This window comes from Corvus brachyrhynchos, unplaced genomic scaffold (genome assembly GCF_000691975.1).
Source record: "Corvus brachyrhynchos isolate BGI_N302 unplaced genomic scaffold, ASM69197v1 scaffold10, whole genome shotgun sequence".
NCBI classification, from domain to species: Eukaryota; Metazoa; Chordata; class Aves; order Passeriformes; family Corvidae; genus Corvus; species Corvus brachyrhynchos.
In genome coordinates this window covers 10,494,078-10,501,735 of record NW_008236180.1, presented here as the reverse complement: position 1 = coordinate 10,501,735, position 7,658 = coordinate 10,494,078, and the positions used below count along the sequence as shown (strand labels likewise).

Sequence of the window (7,658 nt, the reverse complement as noted above, 5' to 3'; positions counted from 1 at the left end):
CCTGAGTCCGAACCAGACTGGTCGGACTGTTGGGGCAGCGCGTGCGGGTGCGATGACAGCAGCAGGGTCAGCGCCAGCCCCTCCTGGCCGTGTTTCCCAGAACGCACGCACAGCTGAACGGGCAACCCCGGCTTTCCCCTCTTTCCACCGGGTCTGGCAGCCGTCGCCGCTCCAGGATCACTTCTCCCTGTTTCCTGAGCAGAACACTAGTTTTTCGGGAGATGTAAAGCAACAAGTTCCGTTTAAACCTTTCTGCTGCCTTTGTCTATCCTAGAGATAGTGCAGGTTTGTGTTGTCCATCCAGGGGATGCTGTACTTGGTATTGCCAGAGCCATTTTTACGATGCATTCATCTGTTGGGTATTTTTGTTACTGCTTTTCTGGCAGGTTTAAGGCAAACCTGGGAGGAACATCCTTTGCAATGTCAGAGAAGGCTAGGTCTATATATACACGTATACATCAGTGAAATAAAATATCTGAATGAAATCTGTTGTCTGCTTTTGGAATGGTATATTTATAAAATCTGGTTTCTTCTAACTAGAATGTGCAAGTGTACTGCACAGTTCCCTTGCTCAAACTGGAGGAAATGTTTTGGGTTTGGTCTTTTTTTAATACTAGTGGACATGAGAACTTGAGTTCTGATTATGCAACTATGGCTGCAATGTAACAAAGTAATTTCTGATTTGTCTGTTGATTATCTCATACATGCAACAAATTTGTTTGTTCTAACTTTTGCAGAGATTCACTGAAAGTCTGTCACATCTTGATGGGAATGTAAAGAGCCAAGGGGCTGAATTTTTTACTGTGTTTTCTATTTTCTGAAGTTGGATCAGAAACTTTCAAAACTTTTCTAAAAGGGTGTATGCAAGAAACAATTCCTTTTTATATTGTTATTTTATCCAGCCATTCTGTTCAGAGTTTTTCATAACATCATGAATCATGTTTTCACTATCAGTACAAGTCAGTCAAAATGTGTTTTGTGGCAAAATTATTCATAGATTGAAATAAGTTTGGAGTGGTGTGACTGTACAAAGTCAGAGCAAAACTGGAAACTTTGTGCCTTTCAGATCTTCCTGAAGAACATCACCTTTGTCTTGGAGACAAATGAACATTCAAAAAGCCCTTTTTCTGGTTGCTTTGTCCAGGATCCTTGCCGGGGATTGGTTATTTCATTAGAGGAGCTACAGATGCCCTGGGACAGTGAAGGAGATCTGGGCATGTTGGCTCTCAGCAGTGTCCGTGGGTTTTGTTACCTGTTCTACTGCAGGGAATAAAGTTAAAATCCGTGAACTATTTTGTCACAAAGCTAATTGAGCTAGAAGTAAACAGTTAAGTGTTTATTCATTATATCATTTCCTGGTTTATCAATTTGCATTATGTTTGGAACTGCCTGGTTCTTATGTATGTTTGCTAGTTCCCTCTTTTCCTTCAGCTTTTACTTTCAAATTTTAGCTTTTCTTCTCTTATTAATAATCCATATCTTGTATCCCAGACTATTTTGCATAACATTTAGTGTTTGTGCCCTTACCAAAAGAGCAGCATCTTTTTTTACAGTGTTACTTTTGAGATGGACCCTGTCTTGCGGAAGCATTGCAGATTATCTAAGAAGAAAACATTGTTCAACCAGTATTTTACATTTTGTGCAAATAGCCTTAAGTCTGTAAAATTTAGTCATTGTTTATCAATTTATAGTGAGTATTTATTTAGACTTTCCAGTTGTAAATAGATGCTCTTAAAAGACTGTTGCAGCAGCTTGGAAATTTTATGCTGTATGTTTCCAAGCTACCCCTAATGTGAGTTTTTCAAAGGTATTTTAGGTAACAAAGCATCTCAACAAATCTCCTAGAGTTTTTGGATATTTATTTTTTGTGCCTCAAAATAGTTGAGTGTGGGACAAAAGAGATTCAGCCACCACACTGGAGTTATTTAAAATTCCTTAAAAACAGGAGGAGAGAGGGAGTCATTCTAATCACTGTTTAAATAGGAGTGAACACACTGATGTATTCCCAGTCTGCAAAAAAGGGGAGAAAATGCTGTTGTTCACTAGTGGGGCTGTGTGTGGGGTGACTGTGAATTCTGGCGCAGGCTGGGCCTGCTCCCTCTCCCAGAGCTCCAGACTGTCGTGCCTGGCCTCAAGGGGAGGGGCTTGGGGTCAGGGCTGTGTGTTGCACACCCTCTTCAGCTTTGTGAGCTGAACCCTCCTGGGTACCCACCCCCTTTGGCAGGGATGGGCTTGGGGTTCGTGTTCTAGGTGCCCGCCTGTGAAATGAGGATAAATGAACTTTCTTGCGTGAGAACAGTTTGTTGTTGATAAGGAACAAGGAACATGGCTTGCTCTGGCTGCCATGGGCTGGTGACTGTCCTGGTGCACTGTGTCATGGAGCATCTTCTCTTCAGAGAGGAATCTCATTTAACATCTCATTTCCTATGGCTAAACCTGCTTCTTAGATATTGTTTGTCACATGAATTTTATTTGATGATGTCAGGAAGCCCTTGTAATATGAACTTGATGGTTGTGTCTGGCGTTTGTCCTGCTTCTCGGGCTGCTCTGCCTGGTGCTGGTGGGGCAGGAGCGGTGAGTGTGTGCACACAGGGTGGGAATGGGGGATACGGCTGGTTCCTAACAAGAGGCACAAGAAGAGCATCAGAACCTGCAGCCTTCCGAGTCTGCACCTCCTGAAGAGCAGGACACCTTTCCGTATGCTGGTCCTCGCAGTGAATGACACCTGTTTCTTTGAGGATTTAGTCTCTTGTATTTGCAGGTGGTTTCTCAGGGTTCAGAGCCAGCCTGTGGCAGGACCCACATGAGATCCTGTGCTGCCAAACCTGTTGTCTAACAACAACCAGGCCTCGGTGTCCCTCGGATAAGAGATAGAAATGTGCCAGTCCAGCCAGGTGCACAGAAGTGTGTTCAGTGCTGGGAATCCACCTGAGAGGGACTCAGAGTGAAGTGGTCCATCCATTCCTCTGCAGTGTCTCAGGTGCCAACCTCATCCTCGTGGATTTCTATCAATGACTTACAGCTTGCCACCAGCGGGGAACCCCTCTGTCACTCAAAGCAGGGTACTTCATTGTGACCATTACAACAAAGGTTTTCTTGATGCACCTTTATTTAAGCCTGTTGCCTCTTGTTCTGTCACTTTAACCATAAAGAACAGATTGTTCTTTTCCACTCCAAAATCCTTTTAAGTACATGAACTTCTGGTTCTCAGGCCCCAGCCAGCCCTCTTCAGATATACAAGTTCAAATCCTTTAGTAGTTTTCCTATAGGTTATATTTCTCTGAAGCTGAGTGTTTGGGGCTTTTCCTCCGTCGATTCTGCCTGGAGCCTGGTCCCCCACGTGGGTGCAGGGTTCCAGCTGAAGGCTCAGTGTCTGAGTATGGAGCAGGACTAGTGCAGACCTCGCTCGGGCTGGTTCTTTGTTGCTGTATCTCAGGATGGTGAGGGCTTTTTCTAAAGCAGCTTGGCAGTGTCGGTTTGTGCTGAGACTCTGCTGGTGCCCATCAGTGGTGTCTTTACCATGGTTACCAGTGGGCAGTGCCTGCCCAGCCCCTTGCACTTGTTGTGCTGAGGTTGAGGGGTTCATTCTTGGCAGGGGCACCAGGGATGGCTGGGGGAGAAAATTCTGTTGTCTTTATGCAACTTGGTCTTGACCCTGCCTGAAAATATTATCCATTTCCTTGTTTTTCAGATGCTTAGCTTAGCCTCCAGAAAACCCTCTAGAAGAGAAGTTGAGCCGACTGTAATCTTGTCTTCCTTCTTCGCTCTCCTGTTGGTAAACAACAGGTGTGATGCCGGCCTATTTGAGGCTCTGCATCCTCCTTTGTTCCAGCAGGAGAACTGCTCACAGTCCTAGGAGTCATCCTAAGAGTTTGAAATGCCTGTCGGAAGTAAATTCAAGAGCTCTGTCCTCTTCTAACCTTAATCAAGATTGAGATCTCCCCCATTTTGTGGCTCGTAGTGATGTTGCTGGCAGCTGCACACAGTTGGCTTAGGCATGGAAAAGAAGGATTAAACACTTTGTGCTATATTTGTAAGCAGAATAAAATAGGTTTTGATTTCCATTTAGAGCAGTCCATGCAGTGACAGGTTTCATATGCAGGATTGAGATAATTTTATTCTAAAATGGTTTTAGCCTATTTGTGAGTGAAATCACTGGATTGGAAATGTAGCCAAAAGGTGGAATCTATATCAATTTCTGCAATTAATAGCTACAAGAGTTTCTCAGTTTGTGGCTTGCTTTTGGTTTGGCTTTGTGAATTAAGGTCTGGGTCTAATTTTGGGAGCTGATCTCTAGGGCTCTTAGGAAGAAGAGCCTCACTACAGAAGAACTGGAAGCCTCACTACAGAAAGAAAATTGGCAAGTGACTCATAATTCTGCAAAGAGCACTATTGTGAGATTCCACTGCTTGGGTGAGAAACATCACTTGGGGTTGGGAAAAGAGTAAGGAGGATTCTTGGATCAGGTTGGAAATTCTGCTTGGAAAAGCGGCTGTGTTGAACAGTTTGTCAGTGGTAATGGAAGGGTCATACAAGTCCTCATGATCAAATAGGTGAAGCAAACTCAGTGTAGGGTGAGAGATTTTCTACAGAAGATCTTTTTGTGCCTTTAGGAAGGAAAATGCTAACTCTGTTTTTTCTTTTAGGCATTGTCCATCATAAATATCCTATTGAGAACTAAATACAAATCTTCACTCTCTGGATCTCCTAAAGGTACTGGAAATTTACTTAAAACATTAAAGTTTCTTACCTTTCTATTTGCATCGTGTTGAAAAAAATGACAAGTTGTAAAACCCAGTTATCCACAGGAAGTGTTTGATTTTTGTTTGGTCCTCTGGCTTGTATCTGCAAGTCCTGTGTGAATTACAACACAAAAAAAAAAACCCAAGAAAACTTTTATCTAAAAATGTTGCATTCTTTTATATATGAAGATTTTAATTTCTTTTTGGGTGAGTGGATTGACCATGCTCACATCTTTGTGCATTTCTTTGGTTACCTTAGTGACACCTGAACTTTGCATTTTAATGTGTTCAAAATTTCTGGGAATGTTCCAGGCATTGATGCACCAAAAGAAAATAAAAATCTAAAAGAAGTGATGAGCAGTCTTCTGTCACCTGGAAATCCATTTAAGTTTAGTATTGTCCATAGGTCACTGAGTTGTTTGATGCAACCACCCCCCTCTCCCCCTCCACCTGGTGAGGATAACCTTCTACTGCAACACTGTTTTGGTAACACTTCAAATACTCTGGTATGAGTTAGCGAAAAGTAACTGTGGAAGGGTGGGAAAGGAGCAGTTCTGTAATTAGCTTCTGGCTCAGATTGTGTGAGTAAAATTTTTGTTCTTTCACCTCTCTTGGATATCTGAGTGGCCTTCAATTCTAGCAACACCTCGAGTACTGTGTGTAGGGATCAGTTACTTGTACCAGTAGGTGTCTTGAAAAGTTTGAAGGATCTAAGCCCTGATTACATGGAAAAATCCCCTGAAATTCTGCCATCTTTCTTTCTCTGTCCACTGAAACAGCCTTTATGAGTGGTTAGCTTCAGCTTTCTCAATTATGGTGCTTTTTTCTTGGATAGTTAGAATTTTATAAGCCTGTTATAGGGTAAAGAGCATATTTCTTTGTAAATGTGCTGTAAAGCCTTTCAGAATCCCCAAATAACCTGTAGTTAAGTGTGCAATGATGGACAGTGAGTTCTTTCATCTGAGTGAAATATTTCCCACAAATCAGCTAAAGGATCGTCACCTGCACAGGTAGCTGTGAATGCAAACACAAATTCCAGATTTTGTTCTTTGTTCTTTTGTTCTTTGAAGTTGCTTGTCTCAAGCAGTAGGATGTGCCTTTGAGTCCCCACAGATTTCTGTGAGTAGGGGCTGCACTGTGTCCTGGGTGCCCCTGTGAGCAGGGAGCTGTGACACAGGAGCTGTCCTGGGGAGAGCTGGGCACTGTCTGAGCTTTGCTCTGAGCTTCTCGGGGACTCAGCTGGAAACAGCAAAAGCAAACTGGACTGTCCTTGTCAGGGGCCCCCTTTCTTGGGCAAACAAACCCCAGGGATTGTGCACTGCTCTTCCCTGCACTGTACCACTACAAAGCCACTTTCACCCATGTTTTGAAGCTGAAACCTGGTTCCCTAAAACCAGGCAATGGCAAATATGTGAAAGGTAGTGCCTTGCTTTAAAAGCAAACTGCTTGTAGAAGTTTTCTGAAAATAATGTCAGACCTCCTTTCCAGCATGATCTGAAACATCCTGATGTTTCTGACATCAAAATAACAGCTTTTGGTGTTGTCTTCTCAAAATGGGTGGCTAAAAGCTGTAACTTCAGTTACTTAAAAAGACATTGCACTTCAGCAGAAAAGGAGAGTTGGCTTTTTTCATTGCAAGACTTCATTGCATTTCTTCATCTGCAAGGCTTTGGTATAGTCTTTGCCAAGCAATTATTATTGTGTTATAGCTGAAAATTTTCAGTGATTCTAGTTATGCTCTTGGGAATGAAACTTAGTGATTGTAAAGTTATTACCCTGGAGTCTTATTCTAAATAATTTTCTTCTTTGTCTTATGATTTCGTAGAGGTCCTTTAGACAGACTCACTAATACCACTCTCACAGTTACAATGCACCCAGTGTAACTGCTGCAAATTTAGTAGTCAAATATAGGATTTATTCTGAGTGTAATCTGCATATGTGTCTTCTGGACTAATGGGAACTGAACTATTTTTGCTCTCTAGTAAAAACAAAGTTATACAGGTGGTAGTATGATAAGTCTGACATGTTTATGATGTTTTTTTCCAAAGTAAAAATACTCCACATGGTAGATTTGGTGGTGTATCTGTTGTTTTCCAGTAGCTTCTTACCTCTTATTTAATAAATAATTAAATCTTTCTGTCCATGAATGTATTGATCTAGGTTCTCCTCTTAGGCTTGTTTTGTCAGTAACTGTCTAAAAACTTCCCTCTGACTCATTGCTGCTCCTCTCACATTTGGAAATCCATTCACAGGTTCAGAATTTGAAGCTCACAGAGCCCTAGTGGACTTGTGTTGCTACTAATGGCCCGCCTGGTGGTAGCTGGAGCAGTGATTTCTCCTATTCACCTATAAATTAGGAAAGAATAAACCTTTGTGTGCTGCCCTGATTAGATCCGTAGGTGACCAGTGTGTGTCTGTGCACATGTGAGTGCCTTTGTGTGTAAAATGGATTTACTTGGCTGTAAAATGTATTTATAAATTGATATGTGGCTTGTAAGTGGATATGGACAGCTGACCTGTTCATGTCTATTTAGGTTCCACTGGCTGAACATGAGGATAATTTTGCATCCATGTGTAAGAGAAATCTAATACTAATTTGTCAGCACAGGAAAGATCTGTCACAGCACTGCACACAGACTGGGGCGCGTCCTGCGCTCCGAGGGGGTTTTCCTGAATGGCCGTAGGTAGTGCCCGTGAGCACTTCCAACACTTGTTTATAGTGCTGCAAGGCCAAGTGACTCTAAATTGATGCTTGAACTGTGACTGAGACGTGTCCTGACTTCAACAGAAGTAACCTTCAGAATACGTGTAGCTGATACAGTTTATGAACTCTTACACCTTTGCTTTTCCCAGCCAGAGCTACTTCAGCATTTCCTGCTGGACTCCAGCTTTTTCTCCTCTTAAGTGGCTTTGCAT

General features: G+C 42.5%; 1 protein-coding gene across 8 annotated transcripts in view; it reads left to right on the top strand.

Annotated features, from left to right (window-relative positions):
- The first annotated feature begins 4,646 nt into the window (after positions 1-4,646).
- STAU1 (staufen double-stranded RNA binding protein 1) overlaps positions 4,647-7,658 on the top strand; it is a 23,190-nt gene continuing 20,178 nt past the window's right edge. For 7 of the 8 annotated variants that reach the window (XM_017735275.1, XM_017735268.1, XM_008635175.2 and 4 more), the window contains exon 1: positions 4,647-4,713. The gene's annotated coding sequence lies outside the window, so the exon portion shown is untranslated. Of the gene's footprint in view, positions 4,714-7,070; positions 7,167-7,658 lie in introns of those variants that run through there. The other variant, XM_017735240.1, reaches the window with a different exon arrangement.